We start from the raw sequence: 26,313 nt of genomic DNA, 5'->3' as shown, positions 1-26,313 counted from the left end.
ATTTAAGAAGGGTAGGAGAGATAAACTAGGAAATTATAGGCCTATTAGTCTAACATCTGTTGTAGGAAAGTTACTAGAATTTTTTATTAGGGACAGAGTGACTGAGCACTTGAAGAAAGCTAGCATGGATTTGTAAAGAGTAATTCATGTCTAACAAACCTAGTTAAGTTTTTAGGAGGTAACTAATATGATAGATAAGGGACTGTCTATAGATATCATTTATGTATTGATTTTCAGAAGACATTCAATAAGGTTCCACAGAAGAGACTGTTAACAAAAATGAGAGCACATGGAATTAAAGGCAACCTATTAACATGGGTAGGGAGTTGGTTAGGAGGTAGGAGACAGAGAGTCGGGATAATGGGCATGTACTTCATTGGTGGGATGTGACTAGTGGTGTCCCCCAGCGATCTGTACTAGGGCCTCAGCTTTTTACTATATTTAGAAATGATTCAGATGAAGGAATAGAAGCCTAGAAATTCGATTTTGGTAAAAAGCTGCCAGTGTCACCGCGGGCCGGTGTTAATGGCCGGTGAAAATGATGGCGCTGGTAGGACCAGTAAATTGGTGCGAGGGGCTAATTAACATGCATTGAAAGCTCAGCTCAGGGTGGAATAGGAGGCCAAGGTTGCGAACAGTCCGGTTCAGACCCAGACAGTGATCAGGGCATGGGATGGAGTTGGTGGCTAGGGAATGGAGTTTGTGGGTAACAGTGAATAACTGCCGATGCAAAATTTACAGCTATATATATAAATATGAATTTAAATGTCTGTGATTTTTCTCGTTCAACATGGTTGTGATTAAAAAACATTAAAACTTACATAAGGTGTTGCTTCTCTTGTACCAGATGGATGGGGGATGCTTAGTCTAAACCGTCTTTAAGTGAATTGGTGTGAATTAACATTCAGTTCACTAAGGATCTAGCCACTGAATAAATAAAGGTTTTCAACATAATTTTATCCAAGTCTGCTGCAGGGGCATTGAGAAGTGTTTTGTAGGGTTCCAATGTATGGTTGCCCCAGACACCCAACGTCTGAGACAAAAACTCTCCAAGCAACAGAGAGGGCATACAGCTCTGATCAAAACAAGGAAGACTGCATGATATCTTGGTGTCTGCTGTCTCCACAACACCACCCAGCATCGGTCGGGGCTTGATTAGCTGTTCAGCATCTCACGTGACCTCTCCTGACAGTACCTCGAGAGCTGCTGCATAGGAACCTGCTCAGAACTACTGAATGAAACCATCGGGACAGCTGGGAGAGAGCTTCGAGGTGACTACAAGGGATGGAGAGAGGGAATCTGTGAGCATCTTGCCCTGCTCTGGACGCTTCTTAAACAATAGGGCTCACAATCTGGGTGAGCAACATTATTTATTCAAGAAAATGTAAATTTTCAGCAAAAAATAGCACAGAATAGAATGGTAAAATATCACTTATTGGGAGTGCGTGTTTCGTGTGCTGTACATGAATTGCAAGCAACTGAAAATTATTCAACATAACTGGAATATATTTTATACAGTTATCTTTAACCCTTCCCTCCCCTATGCTGCTGATGGATATTCTCTTCATTTGAAGTTGCTTCATTTAAATTATCAGTTGCGTTGAATTGAAACCTCGTGTACTGTTTGCTCAAATTGCTGAATTAAAAACTACTGGATGGTTTGATTGCCATTTGAGCAGAAATGACTTTGAAATAACGAGCGCTGACTGCACTTGTTATGGATCGATATAAAGGATGGTAACACCTGTCTCTTGGGTGTTTAAAGTGCACTTGGTCCAAGTCTGGGCTTGTGATTGTGAAGGAAGTTATGAATCAGGACCTTTACTGTATATAATGCAATTTGTACATGTTTCAATATATATATCGTTTAAGGTCCTCCTCTGTAGGAAGTGTGCTGTGAGAACGGGTGGACTGATCCTGATTTTATATTGGAACCAGAGTGCAATACATTATAAACCTACAAATCAAATCCAAATGACGCCTCGTGTCCTTGGGACAAGAGTTGGGAGGGGAGGGGGAGCTTCGAGCAGATTTTGTGTGGTATTATTATCATTAGGAATGTTATTTCTGGCTCAGAGGAATACTGCTGTTGGAAAAGGTTTTTGTGATAGAATTACTGGTCTGAAGCTAAAGGCTTTTCGTCCTTTCTCCATGATGTTCAAGGACTGTGTTGATAACAAGGCACAGACTTCTCCCTCGTGAGGTATCACGTACCTCGGAGCCTGATTAGATTGTAGACAGATTGCATTCTGAATCATGGGGTGAGTTGGAGAAAGGCAGTGGTTTACATGTTGAAATCCTTTAGGCTAAGGAAGCGGAACAATCTGTTACATTTTCTTCTCCACACCACCGCCCCCCCCCCCCCCCCGCAAGCCTTCCTGATTGGAAAGTGCACAAATGGGTGCTAGTCATGGCTCAGTCGTAGCACTCTTGGCTCTGAGTCAGACGGTTGTGGGTTCAAGCCCAATTCCAGAGACTCGAGCAAAAAATGCAGGCTGGCCAGTGCAGTACTGAGGGAGTGCTGCTCTGTTGGAGGTGCTGTCTTTTGGATGAGACATTAAACCCAGGCCCTGTCTGCTTTCTCAGGTGGAAGTAAAAGATCCCACGGCACTATTCAAAGAAGAGCAGGCCAAATTGTCCTGGCCAATATTTATCCCTCAACCAACATCATGAAAACAGATTATCTGTTCATATTCACCTTGCTGTTTGTGGGAGCTTGCTCTGTGCAAGTTGACTGCCACATTTCCTACATTACACCAGTGATGACACTTCAAATACTTCATTGGCTGTAAAGCGCATTGGGACATCCTGAGGCTGTGAAAGGCCCTATATAAATGCAACTCTTTATTTTAATAAATTATTGGTGGAACCTCAGTGCTAATATTCTCAATTTTCTGCAAGAATTTCCATGGAGTTGTGATTTAGTTTTATATAAATTAATGGACATGCCTTGGAACATTTCTAATTGATGTTTCACAGACTTTGGGTCCTTCATCCATTTGGATAAGTAATTGTTATCTAGACACCCAGTAGCTGGTACAGTTTACTATCTATGCAGCTCTGATATTTAGCATTGAGTCAAGAGAGCAGCAGGAGTCAGGGCTTTAAGCCAGCAGGTCATAGGGCCATGGAAGTTGGGCCTTCTGGTCCGGAGATCAATGGGGGTCAGGGATTCAGACCTGGGAGACCACCAGGAGTCTGGGTGTCGGGTCAAGCTACCAGCAGTAATCAGGGCTGCAGGGTGGGAGATCAATGGGAATGAAGACTTCTGGTCCAGAGATCAATGGGAGTCAGTGATTCAGGACTGGTTATCAACAGAAGTGAGGGCTTCAGGTCAGGCAATCAGTGGGGAACCTCTTCATCAAGAAACCAATGGGAGTTGGAAATTGAGGTTGGGAGATCAGTGAGAATCAGTGCATCAAGTCTGGAGACCAGTGGAAGTCAGGGATTGAGGTCCGGGGGACCAATGGGAGTCTGGTATTGAGGGCCAGGAGACCAATAGGAGTCAGGGATTGAGGGCCAGGAGACCAATGGAAGTCAGCGATTGAGGGCCAGGAGACCAATGGGAGTCAGGAATTGAAGGCCAGGGGACCAATGGGAGTCAGGGATTGAGGTCCAGGGTCCAATGGGAATCAGGGCTTGAGGGCTAGGGGACTAGCTGAAGTTACCATAGATATGAGAATTTATGCCATTTTGTTGCGGATGCTCTGTATGCTACCATACAGTCAATTTAATATGGCTCTTATTTTTCATTGCTTCTGCTTTTTTTAACAGGTATTATGTTATTACTTCCTATTACCTTTTCTTGAAGGGGTAATTACAAGTCCTAGCCCTTCCCAGGCTAGCCCAGATCAGGCATATTCCCCAGACGTTCACCTTCAACTTAAGTTAGAGATAGCCGAGTTCCATAAAATGCTTAAATGGGTCTAAAGGTTCAGGCTATCTCTCCCTAAAGGAAAGGAATGACTGAAGATGTTACCATCCCCCAGATAGTACTTTTAATAAGTTTAACTAGACTGTAACCTTCCGGATATTATGAGGGTCCGAAATACCCCCAGAATTCTGCAACTCCTTACAAAAGAGTGCACAGAAATTGGGTTCGCGAGTTTATACAGAAATACTCTTTGAGACAATTCTAAAAATATATAGTTTTATTTAAGAGCCGACATTCAGTTAACAGCTGTTGAATCAATCATAACATTAACAATTCAAAATACAGATAGCTTACATTTCTTATTTCTCAGAGATCCTTATTCTCAAATCTTTACTTCATTACATTTCTACATTTCTTACTTATTTCTAAATCCAGATTATCCACCAAAATCAATTACTTGGATTACCCAAGACTCAAAGTTAAAAACTTACAGAGTGTGCCTGTGAAGTTGAGAAACACTTGGCCGTTCAGCGAGTTCTGACTTTCTGTTTGAAAAACTCTTATTTTTATACCCTTTTTGCAGTGGTTTATTCTTTGAAGTTCTCTGCTGATGTCAGCTAATTGTCTTATTCATTCTTTGTTTTGAATGCTTTCTATTCTTACTGTCAATTTAGCTGCTGCATGCATAATTATGTCTCTACCTTTAGGTGTTTCAAAAACCATCATAAAAACAATATGACAGCTATGGTTTCTGTTTGATGCCATTCTTATAAAATTCTTTCATTCAATTCTTATTATTGGCTTAACTGGTTTTTAGCAGACGTTGAGTCTTCTTACTGCTCCAAGTTCAATACAAACACAATGTAATTGTTTGGTGTCTCTATTGAAGTCATATCTTCAAAGTGTTCTTATTGGTACCATATTTACTATGTATATATTAAAGACACTTTGACCAGAGTGTTTCATGCATTTCTAGCTATCTCAATTGGTTGTGTATTTAATCTTATTTTTCTTGTCTCCCAAGTTTAACATAAAAACTATTTGACCAGCAGGTGTTTCTTTTACTTGATGTCATCTTTTCAAAGTCACATGCCTCTTTAAATGTTTGTGTTTTTGTTCAACGTGTTAGCTTATAACACCTTAAACTGGGTCTTCTCATTGTGTTATTCCCAAATTCCAGACCTTTCGGAAGCACCAAACTGCCATTTCAATAGGGTAATTGTTTTAGTATATTTAACTAATTCCCATTTCAAAGCTTGTTTGGTCTTTACAACTTTGTTAAACAACTGATCTTTATCTCAGAAGCCTGTATTTCTGTTTACAGCCTGTGTCTCCGAGGCTTTAGATTTTTAAACCCAGTATATCATGTATTAATAATATCAGTCTTTTGCTCATATTATGGTGTATCTTTTTGATATATGGCGTATTCCAAGGGGCAGAACATGTTAGTGGGAGTGGTATACAGACCTCCAAACAGTAATGCAGAGGTTGGGGATGGCATTAAAAGGGAAATTAGAGACGCGTGCAATAAGGGCACAGCAGTTATCATGGGTGACTTTAATCTACATATAGATTGGGCTAACCAAATTAGTAACAATACTGTGGAGGAGGAATTCCTGGAGTGTATACGAGATGGTTTCCTGAACCAATATGTTGAGGAACCAACTAGAGATCAGGCCATCTTAGATTGGGTATTATGTAATGAGAAAGGATTAATTAGCAATCTTGTTGTGCGAGGCCCCTTGGGTCGGAGCGATCATCATATGATAGAATTCTTCATTAAGATGGAGAGTGAAGTAGTTGACTCAGAGACTAGGGTCCTGAATTTAAATAAAGGAAACTACGATGGTATGAGGTGCGAGTTGGGTAGGATTGATTGGGGAATGTTACTCAAAGGGTTGACGGTGGATAGGCAATGGAAAACATTCAAAGATCGCATGGATGAACTACAGAATTTGTTCATCCCTGTTTGGCATAAAAATAAATCAAAAAAGGTGACTCAACTGTAGCTAACAAGGGAAATTAGGGATAGCATAAGATCCAAGGAGAAGACATATAAATTGGCCAGGAAAAGCAGTAAACCTGAGTATTGGGAGCAGTTTAGGATTCAGCAAAGGAGGACAAAGGGATTAATTAAGAGTGGGAAAATAGAGTATGAGAGTAAGCTTGCAGGGAACATAAAAACTGACTGTAAAAGCTTTTATAGATATGTGAAGAGAAAAAGATTGATGAAGTCAAGCATGGGTCCCTTGCAGTCAGAATCAGGGGAATTTATAATGGGGAACAAAGAAATGGCAGACCAATTAAATACATACTTTGGTTCTGTCTTCACAAAGGAGGACACAAATAACCTCCCAGAGATGTCGGGGAACATAGGATCTAATGAGAGGGAGGAACTGAAAGAGATCAGTATATGTAAGGAAATTGTATTAGGGAAATTGACGGGAATGAAGGCCGATAAATCCCCAGGGCCTGATAATCTACATCCTAGGGTACTTAAGGAAGTGGCCCTAGAAATAATAGATGCATTGCTGGTCATCTTCCAAAATTCGATAGACTCTGGAACAGTTCCCATGGATTGGAGGGTAGCTAATGTTGCCCCACTATTCAAAAATGGTGGTAGAGAGAAAATGGGGAATTATAGACCGGTAAGCCTGACATCGGTAGTGGGGAAAATGCTAGAATCCATTATAAAAGATGTAATAGCAGAGCCCTTGGAAAACAGTGACAGGATCAGACAAAGTCAACATGGATTTACAAAAGGTAAATCGTGCTTGACTAATCTACTGGAATTTTTTGAGGATGCAACTGGTAGAATAGATAAGGGAGAACCAGTGGATGTGGTGTATTTGGACTTTCAGAAGGCTTTCAATAAGGTCCCGCATAAGAGATTAGCATGTAAAGTTAAGGCACAATGGATTGGGGGCAAGGTACTGACTTGGATAAAGAACTGGTTGGCAGACAGGAAGCAAAGAGTTGGAATAAACGGCTCTTTTTCCAAGTGGTCGGCAGTGACTAGTGGGGTACCGCAGGGATTGGTCCTAGGACCCCAGCTATTCACAATATATATAAATGATCTAGACGAGGGAACTAGATGTAATATCTCCAAGTTTGCAGGTGACACAAAGCTGGGTGGGCGTGTGTGCTGTGAGGAGGATGTCGAGAAACTCCAGTATGATTTGGACAGGTTGGGTGATTGGGCAGAAGCATGGCAGATGCAGTATAATGTGGATAAATGCGAGGTTATCCACTTTGGTGGCAAAAACAGGAAGGCAGATCTGAACGGCAATAGATTGAGAGAAGGGGAAGTGCAACAAGGCCTGTGTGTCCTTTTGCACCAGTCGCTGAAGGTAAGTGTAAAGTCTGTGGGTTGTATAGCGAAGTAATACACAGACTACAAGAGTAACTTAAACAGGACTTTACTATTCGAAGGTCAGGGCGAATCTGCCCATAAATCCTGACACAGCACTTATATACTGGTGTGGTCACCGTCGGTATTACAGTATACAGCAGCCAAGATAAAGTAGTGCCACACCTAAAATAGTTCTCTTAAAGGTGAACGGTTACATACAATAGTTCTCTTAAAGGTAGAACAGTTACATACACTAGAATCCTCCCTTTTTAGCTTACAACATACTTATTCTCCATTAACCATATCATTAGAACATATATACAAATTATGTAAAACAGTTCACAGATTCAGTCTCTCTGGAGGTCTCCTGACTCTGTCCGGATAACGCCTCGGTGGTGTAGTAGTTTTCGGCGGGGTAGTAGGTTCTTCCGGCAAGGCCGATTCAGCTTGAAGGACAGTGTCAGGATCATCTGATTCCAGTATTACCAGATCGGAGGTAGGTGCTCTGGGTATCTCTGTTTCTACATTAGCCGTGTAAGGTTGTGGAGTAGGTTGGCTCTTTGTGGATGACCCTATGATCTGGTCAACATGGCGCCTTATTATGCTGTCACCAATGTCCACTGTATACAGCAGCGGCCCTAGCCTTTTTACAATAGTTCCAGGCTGCCATTTCTCGGTACGGTAGTCCCGGGCCAAAACTTGTTGACCTGTCTGAAAAGATCTAGTTGGCCTTTCATTCATGCCCTGGAATTATCGGTTCTCTATGTCCTTTCTGACGTTTGGCTTAATCAAATCCAGCCGGCATCTTAGTCTTCTATTGAAAAACATCATGGCGGGAGTTTGATTTGTGACCGCATGTGTTGCATTCCTGTACGCCAACAAGAAGTTATCTACCTTATGTTGTAAGTTGATGTTCTCATTACCCATGGCCTTTATGGCCTTCTTGAAGGTCTGGACAAACCTTTCAGCTAAGCCATTGGTGGCGGGATGGTATGGGGCTGACGTGTAGTGCTTGACCCCATTGCTTTTTAAGAACTTCCTGAATTCTTCGGACACAAATTGTGGTCCATTATCAGAACAGACCTGTTCCGGCAGCCCATTCCTGGCAAACATGGTCCTTAATACTGTGATGGTTTTTTCCGTGGTGGTGGAGGACATCTTTATTACCTCCGGCCACTTGGAGTGTGCATCCACCGCTATTAGAAACATTGAGTCCATAAATGGACCAGCAAAGTCGATGTGTACCCTTTGCCAAGGAGATGAGGGCCACTCCCATGGATGCAGAGGAGCTTGTGGTGGCGCGTTTTGGACCTTCTGGCATCCTAGACAACTCTTGGTTATTTCCTCGATGTCTCCATCAATACCTGGCCACCACACAAACGCTCTTGCTAGGTTCTTCATTTTTACTCCACCCAGATGCTCCTCGTGAAGTTCCTTTAGCACCTTATGCTGAAGTTTGGGTGGAATCACCACTCTCGATCCACACATCAAGGTTCCTCGGCACACTGACAGCTGTTCTTTCCGTTGCGAAAATGCTGGCAGTGTTGGTTCGCCATGTGCTGGCCATCCCTCCACTGTTAGATCGTAGACCCGTGAGAGAGTCGGGTCATTTCTTGTTTCATTCTCGATCATCGAATTGGTTACTGGTAGACATTCTACTATGGATGAGTGGAACATCTCTACCGGGTCCATTGTAGCCGCCTCTTCTACTACCGGCAACGGTAGGCGCGATAACCCATCAGCATTTCCATGCTGTTTGGAGCTTTTGTATTCAATGTCATATTGGTGTGCCCCAAGTAACACGGACCACCTCTGTAACCTTTGCGCTGTCATAGTGGAAACGGCCTTGTTAGGGTTGAATATGGACACCAACGGCTGGTGGTCTGTCAGTAATGTGAACTTCTTGCCCTGCAGGTAATGATTGAATTTCTTTACTCTCCACACAAGGCTGAGGGCCTCCCTGTCTATCTGAGCGTAATTTCGCTCCGCGGAGGTCAACGATTGGGACGCAAATGCGACTGGCCTTTCCGAGCCATTTGGTAACTTGTGTGAAAGTACTGCTCCAATTCCATAAGGGGAAGCATCACAAGCTAGACGAAGAGGTAACGTTGGGTTGAAATGAGCCAACACTTCCTCAGAGGTAATCAACGCCTTGCTTCTGCGAAAGGCCTTTATACAGTCCTCGCTCCACTTCCATGGCACTTCTTTCCGCAACAGAGCATTCAGCGGATGTAGCACCGTGGATAAATTTGGCAGAAACTTGTGATAATAATTAATCAACCCCAGAAACGATCTCAACTGTGAAACATTTTCCGGAGCGGGGGCCTTCACGACAGCTTCTATCTTGTCAGGCGACTTGTGCAGCCCCTCTTGGTCAATGACATGACCGCAGTACGAGATCCGTTTCTGGAAGAACTCACATTTCTGGCGATTAACTCGAAGGCCATATTCCTTCAACCTGGTGAGCACCAGTTTCAAATTTGTGAGGTGTTCCTCCTCGTCTTCTCCCGTAATCAGGATATCGTCCAAGTAACACTGCGTGCTTGGAACACCTTGTAAGACCTGCTCCATTGCCCTCTGCCAAATTGCTGAAGCCGAAGCTACTCCAAAAACCAGTCTATTATATCGATACAAGCCTCTGTGCGTGTTGATTGTGAGATACTGGCGCGACTCTTCCTCGACTTCCATTTGTAAGTATGCCTGTGCCAGGTCTATCTTGGTAAAGTGTTGCCCGCCAGACAGTGAAGCAAAGATATCCTCAATCCGCGGAAGCGGGTATTGTACCGTGTGAAGCACCGGATTAACTGTGATTTTGAAATCTCCGCAGATGCGGACCTTCCCCAGTCCCCCTGGCTTGTTACTTGATGAAGACTTCATGACGGGAACAATGGGCGTGGCCCACTCACTCCAGTCCACCTTAGACAGTACCCCTGAACGTTCAAGCGTTTCCAGTTCTGCCTCCACAGCAGGTCGTATCGCATAAGGTACCGATCTGGCTTTGAAAAATTTTGGGCTTGCATGTTCTGCAATCTTGATTTTTGCTTTAATTCCTCTCAGTGTTCCCAGTCCTTGCTGGAATACCTCTTTAGCTTCGTCCAATATTCTGGACAACCGTTCAGGTTTGACCTCTTCCTTCCCGGAATCTACCGTCATTGTGTTTAGTGAATGCCAGTCTATCTTTATTTTCCTGATCCACTCCCGTCCCAGAAGTGGTGGACCTCCCTCGGGCAGCACATACAAGTCCATCCTTTGGTGATCTTTGTCTTTGTATCTCACCTTGACTTCTATCTTTCCGATGGGGTATACTTTGTGCCCCGTGTATGTCTGCAATACTATCTCCGTATCCCGTAGGGGAATATGTTTGAATAACTTTTTGTAATCATGCTTATTCATGACCGTCAACGCCGATCCAGTGTCCACTTCCATCTTCACTTGGACTTTTGCAATCTGTAGTGTGATCCAGATAGTTTGTCGGTCAGCTTCTTTACTCACATTATGAATCCTCAGACTACCCAGTGCCTTGCTGTTGGAGTCTGAGTCCGAATTCTGTTCATCTGGACTCTTCCCAGTCACCTCATGTACCTTTCTGTACTTCTTCTGCGGTGACTTATTATTGTTGCTCTTCTTTCCTGACCGGCATACCTTAGCTATGTGGCCAAGCTTGCCACATTTCCTACAGTCCTGGTTTTTAACCCAGCATTGGTTCTGGTCGTGTGTTGTCTTCCCACAACGAGAACATTTCGTTGTACCCGAAGTCATTTGATCCACACTAAGTACCGCTGTCTTCCGCTGCATTTCCGCCGTGCCTCTCGCTGCGGCTTCGTGCGATGCTGCAATAAGGACAGCCTTATCAAGTGTAAGATCGTTCTCTTCGAGTAGTCATTTTTGCGTTCCTTCCTTCGACAATCCACACACGAACTTGTCTCGCAATGCCTCTGTCAGATTTCCTCTAAACTGGCAGTATTTCGCTAGTCTACGCAGCTCGACCAGGTACTCCGCGTTGCTTTCCTCTTTTCGTTGCGTTCTCCCGTAAAATTTAGATCGTTCCGCTAACATCAGCGGTGCGGGGTTAAAATGATCCTTCAGGACAGCAACAATATTATCGAAAGACTGATCCGCCGGTTTAGCTGGTGATAGAAGATGCTTCAATAACCCGTATGTCCTCGCACCCATTGAGTTTAATAAGGTTAGAGCTTTTTCATAATTTGCTATCTTATTCGCCGTACAGTATATCTCGATGCGTTCTACATACGTGGGCCAGTTTTCCACCTCGGCATTGAAACCGTTGCTGTTACTATGCTTAGGCATCTTCACACTCTTCCTGAGAAACAACAACAATATTCTTTAACTTTTTTTTTCCAGATGGCGGTTTCCCGCGCTTATCTTCTTTCCCCGCCCACTTTAAAAATGTTGGTTCCCGCTTCTGTCTTCTTCCCCGCCTACTGGCGGCTTCCCGCGTTTCTTCCCCTGGCAGGAGGGGTAAGCTTCCCTCGGGTGACGGCCGCTGGCTTTCGGGTTTGCAGCCTGCGCGTCGGCTTCAGCGCGTTCCCTTCTCTCGGCAGGGCAGCCGGTGCTGGGTACAACCCGTTGGTGGCGAACAGTTTCAGCCGCTGGGCTGGATCGCGCTCAGCCTTCCTCGCTCGGGCTCTGTCTCTCCCGCTCGCTCGGGCTCCCAATCGCGCCTCCAGCCCTCTCGCAGTCCGGTGCTTCCCTCCCCGGCTGCGGCTACGTTCTCCGCGGTTTATTTATTTTATATCGTCCCGCGCCTTACGATCCGGTCGCAGCGCTTCGTGGCCTCAATCACTGTCTGGCCTTTTTCACCCCAATCGCGCCTCCCAGCTTCTCGCAGTCCGGTGCTTCCCTCCCCGGCTGCGGCTACGTTCTCCGCGGTTTATTTATTATTATATCTTCCCGCGCCTTACGATCCCGGTCGCAGCGCCTCGTGGTCGCGGTAGTTGTCCGGCCTTTTTCGCCGTCGCGGTCTAGCCGTCTCACGACGCTCCCCAGCCCGCTTGTACCGCGGCTTCTGCTCCACGCTGCCCCAGTCTCAGCGCCTCTGGGCCCGACTTCTGTCCGGCTCCTTTCCCCCTCGACCGTGGTCGAGTGCACTGCCCTTATCCTCCGTTTATTTGTTTCTATTTTCCCTTTACTCACAGTCACCGTGGCCGACTTGCTTCTCGAGTTGATCGGCTCACTCACCACCGTGGCAGAAGGGACAATCCGTGCCTGTTGCTGATGGAAGACTTCGTGTTTGAAATCTTCCTCCTTTCTTGGTCTGCAGACTCAAGTTTTCTCTCAGCAAAACGACGAGGGCGGGTGCCTCTTTTCGACGCTCGTTTACTTCTTCAGAAGTATTGTTGCCGCAGGGTAAGATCGAACTCGTCGCCACTGTAAAGTCTGTGGGTTGTATAGCGAAGTAATACACAGACTACAAGAGTAACTTAAACAGGACTTTACTATTCGAAGGTCAGGGCGAATCTGCCCAATAAACCCTGACACAGCACTTATATACTGGTGTGGTCACCGTCGGTATTACAGTATACAGCAGCCAAGATAAAGTAGTGCCACACATAAAATAGTTCTCTTAAAGGTGAACGGTTACATACAATAGTTCTCTTAAAGGTAGAACAGTTACGTACACTACAGTAAGCATGCAGGTGCAGCAGGCAGTTAAGAAGACAAATGGTATGTTGGTCTATGTAGTGAGAGGGTTTGAGTACAAGAACAATGATGTCTTGCTGCAGTTGTACAGGGCCTTGGTGAGACCACACCTTGAGTATTGTGTGCAGTTTTGGTCGCCTTATCTGAGGAAGGGTGTTCTTGCCATGGAGGGAGTTCAGCGAAGACTCACCAGACTGATACCTGGGATGGCAGGAATGACGTATGAGGAGAGATTGGGTCGATTGGGCTTGGATTCGCTGGAGTTTAGAAGAATGAGAGGGGATCTCATTGAAACTTATAAAATTCTAACAGGACTGGACAGACTGGATGCAGGAAGGATGTTCCCGATGGCTGGGGAGTCCAGAACCAGGGGTCACAGTCTACCGATAAGGGGTAAGCCATTTAGGACAGCGATGAGGAGGAATTTCTTCACCCAGAGAGTGGTGAACCTGTGGAGTTCTCTACCACAGAAGGCAGTGGAGGCCAATTCATTAAATATGTTCAAGAAGGAGTTGGATATATTTCTTAAGGCTAAAGGGATCAAGGGATATGGGGAGAAGGCTGCTGAATTTGGATGATCAGCCATGATCTCATTGAATGGCGGAGCAGGCTCGAGGGGCCGAATGGCCTACTCCTGCTCCTATCTTCTCTGTTTCTATTTTCCCCTCACATTCTCACCCTTGAGTATTGTATAATTTTCATTTCTTTTTGTACTCCGACCATAGCGCTCACCACTTCTTTTCCTCCACTTAAAATCCTTTCTACAATCTTATTTTCCCTCTTTTTTGCCTGTCGGCACTCTATCTGACTGTGCGTTGGTTCTACAGGCCACTGGTGCCTTGCCTAGTAGCCATTCTTCATGTCTGAGACAAGATGATGAAAATTGGTATGATATTTGACCATGAGGCAGCCCAGCCAGAACCCATCCTCACTCAATCACCAGACACATATATTTTACCTTACTTTTAGCACCTTGAAAAAGTTAGCGCTCTTACATCATAAATTCAGTAGTAGTGTCCCAAGAAGGAGGTGGAACACCACTGGAAGAGCTCCACCTCCTTCCTGGGGCACTATTACTCAATGTCGTGGCGCACCTCCCCTGATTAAAGGGGAGGGGCCTAGCACTGTGCACACCAGGACCCTGCTGGACCACCGGGGAGCGGAGTGCCATGGAAACTGCCCGGCATTCAAGAGGAATGCCAGGCTGAACGATCGCGGCTGGCACCCCGCATACAGATGTGAAAAGGGGCAGGTGCTGGCAGTCGGGCAAAATAAAAATGGTCGCCCGACACCTGCACTTTAAATTGCGCCACTGCCTGCTACCGCTGCTGCAAAACTGCCCCAGATCCTGTCGCACATATCGCCTGTTGGTAGGACAGGGGCGCAAGGGAAGTTTGGGGCCGGGGCACAATCGGGGCGCTGCGCACGGTGATGACGTCATCATCGGCGGTGCAGCGGAGCGGAGTGCTACCGGAAACTGCTGCCGCTAACCTCCCGCTCAATTTTGCGGAAAGCCTTAGTGGTGCCACGCCCACGCGCTAGGGCATTTGTGCCCCATTAGCGCCCGCGGGGGCGCTAGTGAGAGGCGTAAATAACCCAATTTCTAGCCTGATAAAAGCAAGGAAGTTATGTTAAACCTTTATAATCCCCTGGCTAGGCCATAGCTGGACTATTGTGTCAAATTCTGGCACCACTCTTCAAGAAGGATGGCAAGACAGGAAGGGAATAGAGGAGATTTACTGGAATGGTATCAGGGATGTGGGACTTCAGTTACATTGAGAGACTAGAGAACTTGGTGTTGTTCTCCTTGGAGAAGAGTAGGTTAAGAGGAGATTTAATTTAGCTGTTTCAAATCATGAAATATTTTGAAAGAGTAATTAAGGAGAAACTGTTTCCAGTGGCAGAAGGGTCAGTAACCAGAGGATAGAGATTTAAGGTGATTGGTGAACCAGAGGCGACATGAGGAAAAAAAATACGCAGTGAGTTGTTCTGATCTGGAATGTACTGCCTGAAAGGGTGATGGAAGCAGATTCAATAATAACTTTCAAAAGGGAATTGGAAAGATACTTGAAGGGAAAATATTTGCATGTCTATGGGGAAAGGGCAGCGGAGTGGAATTAATTGGATAGCTCTTTCAAAGAGCCAGCACAGGCATGACAGGTTGAATTCATTCTATGATTCTATAAGAATAAATAAAGTCAAAAGTGACTGTAAAGTAAGAGCATGGGACTTCCCCATTCATTGCTTCATGTGGTACTGAACCAAAGAGACCAGGAAGGTCCCAGGTTGGGATCTCACTCTGTGCTGAATTAGCAAGGCTCACTTAAGACAGCAGCTACAATTGGCCTCAGTGTCCCTGGGCTAGGGAATGGGATCAATCAGCCAGTGTTCCTGATTCTGGTTGGTATCCAGTGTACCTCCCACCTCCCCCATTGGAAAGTCAGCGTGTGTGGACACTGGATATGGAAAGCATGGGGCTTGCCTGGGATACCCAGCATCAACAGCCTGCTAATTCCCAACATCTGAGCTCACACATGGGTGAGGTAGTGGTACTGATGCCTATGGGGCTGTAGCCCAGAAGCAGTCAGCCCTGTCAGGAGAGCTGGAGAGGTCACTGAAAGGAGATAAAATTACAATGCAGAGCGTATTATTAAAGATTCCTCAGAGTAAGGAAGGGTCATGTACTGTTAACAAATACTTTGAGGTTTATGTTCCGTGGCAATCTAGATCACAATGTCCAAAATGCAATATATATTTTTTTTATTCGTGTATGGGATGTGGGCATCACTGGCAAGGCCAGCATTTATTGCTCATCCCTTATTGCCCTTGAGAAGGTGGTGCTGAGCTGCCTCCTTGAACTGCTGCAGTCCGTGTGGTGAAGGTAGTCCCACAGTGCTGTTAGGTAGGGAGTTCCAGGATTTTGACCCAGTGACGATGAAGGATCGGCGATATACTTCTAAGTCAGGATGATGTGTGACTTGGAGGGGAACTTGGAGGTGGTGGTGTTCCCATGCACCTGCTGCCCTTGTCCTTCTAGGTGGAAGAGGTTGTGGGTTTGGGAAGTGCTGCTGAAGAAGCCTTGGCGAGTTGCTGCAGTGCATCTTATAGATGGTACACACTGCAGCCATGGTACGCCGGTGGTGGAGGGAGTGAATGTTTAACGTGGTGGATGGGGTGCCAATCAAGCAGGCTGCTTTGTCCTGGATGGTGTCGGTCTTCTTGAGTATTGTTGGAGCTGCACTCATCCAGACAAGTGGAGAGTATTCCATCACACTCCATAATTGTGCCTTGTAGATGGTGGAAAGTCTTTAGTGAGTCAGGGGGTGAGACACTCACCACAGGATACTTAGCCTCTGACCTGCTCTTGTTGCCACAGTATTTATGTGGCTGGTCCAGTTAAGTTTCTGATCAATGGTGACCCCCAGGATGTTGATGGTGGGGGGCTCGCCGATGGTCATGCTGTTGAATGTCAAGGGGTGGTGGTTAGACTCTCGCTTGTTGGAGATAGTCATTGCCTGGCACTTCTGTGGCACGAATGTTACCTGCCACTTATCAGCCCAAACCTGAACGTCGTCCCGGTCTTGTTGCATGCGGGCATGGGCTGCTTCATTATCTGAGGAGTTGTGAATGGCACTGAACACTGTGCAGTCATCAGCAAACATCCCTATTTCTGATCTTATGTTGCAGGGAATATCATTGATGAAGCAGCTGAAGATGGTTGGGCCTAGGACACTGCCCTGAGGAACTCCTGCAGCAATGTCCTGGGGCTGTGATGATTGACCTACAACCACCACAACCATCTTCCTTTGTACCAAGTATGACACCAGCCAGTGGAGAGTTTTCCCCCCGATTCCCATCGACTTCCGTTTTATTAGGGCTCCTTGATGCCACACTCAGTCAAATGCTGTCTTGATGTCAAGGGCAGTCACTCTCACCTCACCTCTGGAATTCAGCTCCTTTGTCCATGTTTGGACCAAGGCTGTAATGAGGTTGGGAGCTGAGTGGTCCTGGCGAAACCAAACTGAGCATCAATATATGCCTCATAAAATTTTAACATGGTTATTAAACTGAAATATCAGCAGTGATATAAAGTACAATGTGTGATGTGTGAAACTGTAGATTCCTATTTACAACTAGATCGCACTTCATTGGTTTGGAACCGAGAATATATATACACTTGTCGACACAATATATTGAGGACTAACTCGCAAAAAGAATTTTATTTCCATCAAATTACCTCATAAAAGTTTAGCCTCAGGCATTGAACCATTTCGCTCCCTGGCTGCTTGAACTGAACCAGAGGTAAAGAACTTGCATTTATATTGCACCTTTCACATCTTCAGGACATCCCAAAGCACTTCACAGCAATTCATTACTTTCAACGATAGCAAAATACTGCAGATGCTGGAAATCCGAAATAACAACAGAAAACGCTGGAAAAACTCAGCAGGCCAGTCAACATCCGTGGAGAGAGAAACAGAGTCAACGTTTCAGGTCGAAGACCCTTCGTCACAACCAAGAAAATAGCAGGAAATGAAACAGATTAAAGTTTGGGGGCTGGGAAATGGGGGCGGGTATGAAAGAACAAAAGGGAAGGTCTGTGGGAGGTGAAGAGACATTAAGAGATATTCAAGGCGAGACGAGATGGTAATAGGACAGGTAAAGAAATAAAAGATGGTTCTAGATGAAGTGTGAAATACGCTGGCAGAGTGAAAGACAGCTGCCGTGTGGGAGAGAAGAAAAAAAAAGGAAAAGGCACAAACCAAAAGTGTGGATAAAAAATATATAAAAATATGATAGGGGCCGAGGTTATGATCCAAGTGCAGTTGCTATTGTTATGTAGGCAAAAGCAGCCAAGTAAAACACAGCAAGGTTCCACAAACAGCAATGAGGTGAATGCTGTTCTTTGGTGGTGTTGGTTGAAGGATGAATGTTGTCCGGGATACCGCAAGAGCTCATATCAATAGGAACCGGAGGAGGCCATTCAACACCTCGAGCCGTCAACCTGCCCCCATGCGCATTTCACTTGGTCGCATTTGCCTGTGCAGCAGCGACCCGACCGGTAGAGGCGGGCGACCTAATTCAAATCATTAACAGGTAGTTGTCAGACCCTTAAGAGTGTTTTTCAGCTTACCTTTCAAATTTCCCTGGCTGCCCACAGGATTCACGCAGCTCAGAAATCACGTCTGTCAGCCTGAGGCGGGAGTTGACTTACCATTGCTCCAGCTGATGCGATGACAGCATGAAATGTAGTATAGAAGCTCCCACCTCACAGTTGGTCACTTTCCTCAGGCAGAAGCTGTTGCTGACTGCATTCCTAGCACACATTTAGGTTTCTGCAGGCTGCAAGTATTTCCAGCAAAGTCGCCAACTAGTCTCACCTCTTTGTTACAACCTATCACATCATTGACAGCTTGCTCCTCTGATCTCTACTTGACCTGCCATCTATTCCAACAGCATGGGTGCCATTTATACTGTGTCATCTTGGTCCTCAGAATTGGACCATGATGAGCCCCAACACCAGCAGCACCAGGCACACCATCAGCACCAATAGCAACACCACCAATCTGCTCTTCAACCCCCCGATGCTGCACAGAACAGAAGGCATCAGCGCAGAGCTGCACCATACTGGAGGCAATACCCCCAACACATGACTGAGCAGCAGTGCCAAAGGAGGCTCAGGCTATCGCACCAGGTCATCGCAGACCTTTGCACATTGCTGGAGCAAGACCTGCAGCCCAGAGGAGTGGGTGGGCATGCCTTACCATTGCCTGTCAAAGTCGCCAGCGCCCTCAACTTCTTCGCCTCAGGCTCTTTCCAGGGATCTGCAGCAGACATTTGCGGCATCTCGCAGTCGCCTGCCCACACATGCATCACACAGGTCACCGATGCCCTGTTTGACAAGTCAGCCAATTATATCAACTTTGTCACTGATGAAGCCAGTGTTACTGAGCGGGTGCTTGGCTTTGCCGCTCTGGCTGGCTTCCCATAGGTGCAGGGCGTCATTGACTGCACACATGTGACCAGCAGGCACCCCATCATAACCCAGGAGTCTTTATCAACCGCAAGGGATTCCACTCCCTCAATGTGCAGCTGGTTAGAAATGTGGGGAAATCTAGAGCTCGGGGGCATAGTTTCAGAATAAAGGGTCACCCTTTTAGAACTGAGATGAGGAGGAATTTCTTCTCTCAGAGGGTCGTAAATCTGTGGAATTCTCTGCCCCAGAGAGCTGCGGAGGCTGGGTCACTAAATACATTTAAGGTGGAGATAGACAGATTTTTGAAAGATAAGGGAGTGAAGGGTTATGGGGAGCGGGCGGGGAAGTGGCTTTGAGCCCAAGATCAGCCATGATCTTATTGAATGGCGGAACAGGCTCGAGGAGCCAAGTGGCCTATTCCTGTTCCTATTTCTTATGTTCTTATCATCATACCTGTGTGCGCCAAATTCACTGGAAGCAGCCATGACTTGGCCTTCACCAGTCCACCCTCCCTCAGCTCTTCGCTCCTCTAAATAGACTTTCTGGCTGGCGGCTTGGCGACACGGGCTATCCACTGAAGACGTGGCTCATGACAACCTTGAGGAAGCCAAGTACTGAGGCCCAGGAGAGATACAATGAAAGCCACATTTCCACTAGATGTGTCATAGAGCAGACAATAGGCATGGTCAAAATGTGCTTCAGATGCCTTGACATATCTGGAGGAGCCCTTCAGTATGCACCAGCTAGGGTCTCCAGAATTGTTGTGGTCTGCTGCGCCCTGCACAATAGTGCAGCAGCAAGGATTAGCGCTGTATGAGGAGCAAGGCGCTGAGCATACAGCCTCTTCAGAGGAGGAGGAGGAGCAGGAGGAGGAGGAGGAGCATCAGCTGGAAGACAAGGAGGAACAGGAGCTGGAGGAACCTGCGGGCCAGATCCCACCAGCACCCAAGCACATTGCTGCCCTCTTGCTCACTTGTGACTTGTGACGGACCTGGTGACAACACTACTCTATCTTGCATGAGATCCACCAAGGTGTGCGCCTCTGCGCTGGTGCTGAATGCACTCATGTCGGGTGATGCTGTGCACTCAGAGGCTGGAAGCTCCTCTGAGGAGTTGTCTTCCTCTTTCTCCTGGACAGTGACAGTGGGGGGTGAGGGGGGGGCTCTTGATGGACCTGTGGGAGAGTAAAGAGATGAGTTAGATATGCCATATGAAGAATGGGTACACAACCATTATGCACATTACGAGTGATTGATGTATGCCATGTAGCTGTATGATATGTAATTCTGTCACCAGGTTGCTGAAATGTCCCCCTCTCTCTGTCTCCCATCTCCAGCTGCTTGGCCACGCCCGATACTTCCAACTCAGCCTCCTCTGCTGTTGTATGGGTGGCAAATGATGGAGGCCCACCTCCAGTCTCTCCCTCTCCCTCTTATTGTGTGCTCTCTTCTCCTGCAAGGAGGGAAGGAAGAGAAGTTTGAGTGAGAGTGATGGAATGAGTGTAAGGAATGGATAGGTTACATCTTTAGAGGGAGACTATGATGGAGTGGGGTGCCAATGCCAAGTGGCCTCCTTGTGTGTTGTTAGTTGTTATGATTGCATTAGGATGAGGGTGAGTGTGAGGGGTGGTTAGTAAGATGGGGATGTGACAATGTAGATAGAGGCTGATGGGTAGACGTGCAAGGTAAGTTGGTGTGAGTAAGGATGTGCAGGGGTAGGCTTGGGAAGGCAGAGTGATGGGGATGTGATGAGAGGCACAGCAGGATGAAGGTGAGTGTGGCTTTGCACTCACCTTTCCTGATCTAATGAGATGATTGAAACATTCTGGCACTGCACCCAGGTCCTCCTGACCACATCCCTGCTGTTTACCTCCTCTGCAATTTGGAACAAGGGTCTTTTTTTCTCCGCCCATTGGAAGGGAAGAAGACTCCCCCTGCGTGCTCTGACTCCCTCCACAAGCATATGGAGGGAGTCATCAGAGAACCTGGGAGAAGCCCTCTGCTTCTGTAGCCATCTCTCCAACCTCCAGTGTGCTGCCTGCACACTCCTAGATGAACCTTCAAATGCAATGTGGCCATGGCTCCTTTAATATACCGGCTGAAAATGTGTCATGGATGACATCATCAGGCCCACATCATTTAATAGGGTTGGGTATGATGGATTGGGATGGCGGGCTTAATAGGCCCCGTTAGCGCAAAGTCGATTTCTGCAGCAGGATGGATGCAACAATGAGGTCGCGACCCGCCACACCGACTGCCCGCACCTGACCCGCCCAGGTAAAGAAAATGCTGGCCTAAAAGTTAGTTCACAGGCACAAAAAGTAATCAAAAAGGCTAATGGAACGTTGCCTTTTATCTCAAGGGGGTTGTAATACCAAAGTGAGGAAATCATGCATCAGTTGTATAGTGCCTTAGTTGGACCCTATCTGGAGGATTGTATTCAATTTTGGGCAGCGCACCACAGGAAAGTTTGGATGGGGTGCAGCGCAGATTTAACATATTTCACTCCTAAATGGCCTAGCTCTAATTTTAAGATTAAATCACCTTTTTTCTGGATTCCCCCACCAGAGGAAATAGTTTCTCCGTATCTACCCAATCAAATTGTTGTATCACCCCTCAACCTTCTAAACTCAAGCAAATACAAACCAAGTTTATGCAACCTGCCCTCATAATCAACCCCCGAAGCCCCAGTATCATTCTGCTGTAAAAACCCAACTGGTTTGCCAATGTCCTCCAGGGAAGTGAGGAAGTACTTTAGTTACTCAGCTGTTATATGTTTACAGGTGTCAGCCATGGCTTAGTGGTAGCACTCTCGCCTCTGAGTCAGAAGGTTGCGGGTTGGAGTCCCACTCCAGAGACTTGAGCACAAAAACTAGACTGATGCTTCAGTGCAGTACTGAAGGAGTGCTGCACTGTCGGAGGTGCCGTCTTTCGGATGAGATGTTAAGTCGAGGCCCTGTGTACCCTCTCAGGTTGACATAAAAGATTTCATGGCAATATTTCGAAGAAGCGCAGAGGAGTTCTCCCTGGTATCCTGGTCAATGTTTATCCCTCCAGCATTATCACTAAAAAAGATTATCAGGACATTGGGCCGGATTTTGCTCTCAGTGGTGAACCAACAGCACCAGCCGTTCATTGCACTTGTACTTGTCCACAGACTTTCTATGGGATTTTGCTCTGCAACTTACCGTAATTAGAAAGCTATTTTGACGTGGCGCCCTCTACAGGGCAACTCAGACAGCAACTTCCTGATTTCCATGTTTACCTGCGCATGTGCGGTCCCCGGAAGTTGTTGTCCCATTTACACTTTAATAATGATGAGCGCTGTTTGCCTCACCGTTATTTCTACAGCAGAGTCCGGCCTATTATCTCATTAAGCTTGTGGGACCTTGTTGTGTGCAAATTAGCTGTTGTGTTTCCTACATTACAACAGTGACTACACTTCGAAAGTACTTCATTGGCTGTAAAGCGCTTTGGGATGTCCTGAGAGTGTGAAAGGCGCCATATAAAGGCAAGGCTTTCTTTGCTTTGTTACAATTACTCTTTGTGTGGCATGGCCTAAATTCTTTGCATCGAGCCGCAATTTCTTTTGCAGCGTTTTATTGACAAATCCAGCTGAGAAAATTATATCTAAGATCATTATTTGGAAGGCTGTCACATTAAAACTCCCCATTTCAATTTAAATCCAGTTTTGATACATTGAAGTGAATTCATTAGAGAGAATGAGATACAAACCCCAAACATTGAAAATCTGAAATAAACCCAGAAAAGGCTTGAATTACACAGCAAGCCTGTCAGCGCCTGAGAGATGGAAAACAGGTTAATGCTTCAGGTAAGAATTCATTTATGTGTATTTCAAAAGAAAGAAGGAAGAGCCTGCTTTTATATACTGCCTTGGCAGGTATTCAGGATGTCCTACAGTGCTTTTAATGGATTGCTTTTAAAATGCAGTCGCTGTTGAAATGTAGGCAAATGGTGCAGCCAATTTGCAGAGAGCTAGATCCCACTAACAGTGAATGAATGACCAGATAATTTGTTTATGATGGTATTAGTTCAGGGAGGAATGTTAAAAAGAAAGACTTGCATTTATATAGCGCCTTTCACGACCTCAGCGCTTTAAAGCCAATTAAGTACTTTTGAAATGTAGCTACTATCGTAATGTAGGAATGTTGGCCAGGAAAACTCTCCTGCGCTTCTTCGAATAGTGCCATGGGAACTGAGCAAGCAGACGGGTCCTTGGTTTAACATCCCATCCAAGAGATGGCACCTCCAAGAATATAGCACTCCCTCAGCATTGCATGTTTAATTTTAAATGAAATGTCCCCTCCAATTTTCTCCACTGCTGTCTTGAGGACACTGACTATCGATGAGGCTGGGTTTCATGGGTGCTCGTACCCCTGCAGAACCTCACCCATGATCATTCTTCCTGTGTGAACCCGCACCTCTGACTGTTAGGGTGGGGGGCTGGTAATTCCTGGGTGTCCGCTGTTGGCAGAGAACCTCACAGTTGGTCCCTGCCCACGATCTACCTTCTATTAAAATTATTGGGCAGAAGATCAAGGATGATGTCATATCCCAATATGCGCAAATAAAGTAGACTGTCGGGTACGGTCGGATAGATGTCCTTCACCTCTGGAACTCGGAGCGAAATCCAACAAACAGTGATGGGCTGGTAATCCACACTGTCTGCTGGCTATAAGGGTCCTGAATCAAAGGAGTTTGGGCAGCCTCAATCCAGTTCCAGGTGGATAGGGGCCAATAGTACAACACCGCCCCTGATTGGGCACTAAATACACTAATTGACAAAATAAAGGAAAAGCAGTTGAAGTTGTTTATACGGATTTTCAAAAAGCCTTTGATAAGGTTTCACATGAGCGACTATGGCAAAGATAATTCTGCATGGATTTAAGAGTATTGTGTACACGTGATGGAGAGATGGTTGGAGGGCAGCCAGCAAAGAGTATTAAGTCAATGGGGCTCTGACGCATTTTAAACGCAGCCTTAGCAGGTAGGCAGCCATGGCTTCTGCTGCTAGACAGAAGCAGATCTACAGTTAGTCTGAAGACAGAAGATGCCCTTTAATCCCCCTGGGACATCACTTCACACTACTGGCACATGTATCAGGAAGTCAAAGAATCATAGGCCGTGAAATTGGGGCCTTTAGTGGTGGCCATTAAAGCAGGTTTTGTTGAAAAAATGGTGGCCGCCTCGCTTCTGCCCGTTTCCGGCGCGGAATGCAATGGCAGCCATTTTGGGCAGGTCAGCAGCGCTTGATACCGCCCTCTCCAAACCATGCACGGGAGAATGTGCATGCAGCAGTACAACAGAGACACTGCCAGCGCTTCTTAAAGCGACACACGCATCTTTCAGGAAAGTTTAGATTTTTGCTTTTGCCCTGTTTTTATTACATTTTATTGGAGTAGTGGTTGGTGCAATACATTTAAAAAGTTGTTAAAGTGTGCAGGGAGTGCAGGGAATAATGCTGGATGCTGGCAAGGCTTTGGCAGTTAAAGGAACTCCTCTGAGAAGACAATTGCTCCCAGTCCTGGGGGCTCAAGTTGCAGTCCCCCTTGGGTTGCAGCATCACATGGAGATGGAGCAGAGGCATCAATGGTGACAAGTTGCTGGCAGAGGGAGGAGGAAGCAGAAGAGGAGAAAACAGAAGGAAGGAGGCAACCCAGACAGCTCCTTTCTGGCTGGGATATCCGGGATTGAATCATCCACCTGCGGTACCAGTGAACACAACCCCAATTTCCATTTCAACATTAGTCCCACACCTTACTTTCCCTCTGTTACTGACCATCACAGCGTCCTCTTGGCCACAATGCTGAAATAAAAGCCACCAAAAAGCAAACTTTCCAAACCAACTTTATCCAGAAATGCATCCAATATTACATCAAAAAAATCAACTAATCACCTTTGTGCATTCCCTTCGTGACTGTCTTGTGTGTGCTTTTGCCTATCCGAGTGATATTACGTAGTTCTACCCCAGTGGCTGCAGCATGGCTGGTGGAAGGCTGCTGACTTTCAGTGAGGACACTGCAGATGGCCTTGCAGGATGACCTCGAGGAACTGCTGGCTGGGAGTATGAACTGGTTGGCAGATAGAAAGCAAAGAGTTGGAATAAACGGGTCTTTTTCCAAGTGGCAGGCAGTGACTAGTGGGGTACCGCAGGGATCGGTCCTTGGACCCCAGCTATTCACAATATATATTAATGATCTAGACAAGGGAACTAGATGTAATATCTCCAAATTTGCAGATGACACAAAGCTGGGTGGTCGTGTGTGCTGTGAGGAGGATGCTGAGAAACTACAGGATGATTTGAACATGTTGGGTGATTGGGCAGAAGCATGGCAGATGCAATATAATGTGGAGAAGTGTGAGGTTATCCACTTTGGTGGCAAAAACAGGAAGGCAGATTATTATCTGAATTGTAGGATTCAAAAAATTTCCACATTCTCCCAAGGTTATTAATAAAAGGGGCCCTATGGACAATTTAAAAAGGGTACCCAAAGATGGCGTCCGCACCTCGTGGCCAAAAGCCTGTAAGATTTTAAAAGCCTGAACTCTGCAGCTCAGAATAAGTAGCTTTGGGAAATCAAAACTTAAAATGCATTTCTGTGAAAAGGACTTTTGTGTTTGAAGGGCCAGACAGCTAAGCAAACAATTGAATATGCATTTTTGTCAAATTGGAACAGATCAACCCAGTTAGGCCTAAACATGAGGCCATTAGTTTGTCTGCATAAATAACCGGAAACAGCTTAAGGAAGCCATCGAGGCTGGACAGGCAGATTAAAATGCATTAATGACAATACAGCCCGGACATCAGGCCATTAGGTGCGATAAACAGCCATCTAAAAACAGTTATTTTAGATTGGTACAATCATTTAAAACAGCCAGCCAAAATTGAAACAATGGACTAACCTGATTTGGCGTGCAGATAAGGGGCCATCGAAAGGAGTATAACTGTAGGCCCTTTGTAGCAACCACTCTCTGGTCGCTCTTGTCTTGTCTCTTGACTTTTGTCGGGCCTTGGGTTACCGCCGCTCGCACTCGAGCCCCAGCCTCGTGGCGGGTTCTCTTCTCGCTCCCCGCATTAAATTGCAACCAAGGACATCCATACCAACAGCAGGGGAGGTGAACGAGACCCGAGTCCAAAGTCACCTAGGACACCCAGGCCACGAGAGAGGGCAGAGGAAACGAGGCGAGACAAACCGAGACAAAGAGTAAGGTAGACCCGACAAAGAGCAGAGAAGGGCAGCAGAAGATGTATTAATTAAAATCGAGCGCCAAGTTATAAGCTGACGCTCGGGGAAGAAAATATCTGAGGACAGTGAGACTAAGTTGGTTGGGCGAACCCCGCAAATAAGCTGGCACTTGGGGGATAAGACTCTTGTTCAACAAATGCAGGTGTCCACGCCATGACGAATATGTTGGTGTTCTAAGGATG

At 46.1% G+C, this 26,313-nt stretch overlaps 1 long non-coding RNA gene across 1 annotated transcript in view; it reads left to right on the top strand.

Moving 5' to 3' along the window:
• Positions 1-1,216: 1,216 nt before the first annotated feature.
• LOC147113799 (uncharacterized) overlaps positions 1,217-26,313 on the top strand; it is a 209,770-nt gene continuing 184,673 nt past the window's right edge. The window contains exon 1 of the long non-coding RNA XR_015079148.1: positions 1,217-1,356. This is a non-coding gene — a long non-coding RNA (uncharacterized LOC147113799). The remainder of the gene's footprint in view (positions 1,357-26,313) is intronic.

The sequence above is a fragment of the Somniosus microcephalus genome, chromosome 8, assembly GCF_052327205.1.
Source record: "Somniosus microcephalus isolate GS21.2 chromosome 8, FLI_Smic_1.0, whole genome shotgun sequence".
NCBI lineage: Eukaryota > Metazoa > Chordata > Chondrichthyes > Squaliformes > Somniosidae > Somniosus > Somniosus microcephalus.
The sequence above is the reverse complement of the archived record's forward strand: the minus strand, read 5'-3'. Positions and strand labels throughout refer to the sequence as shown.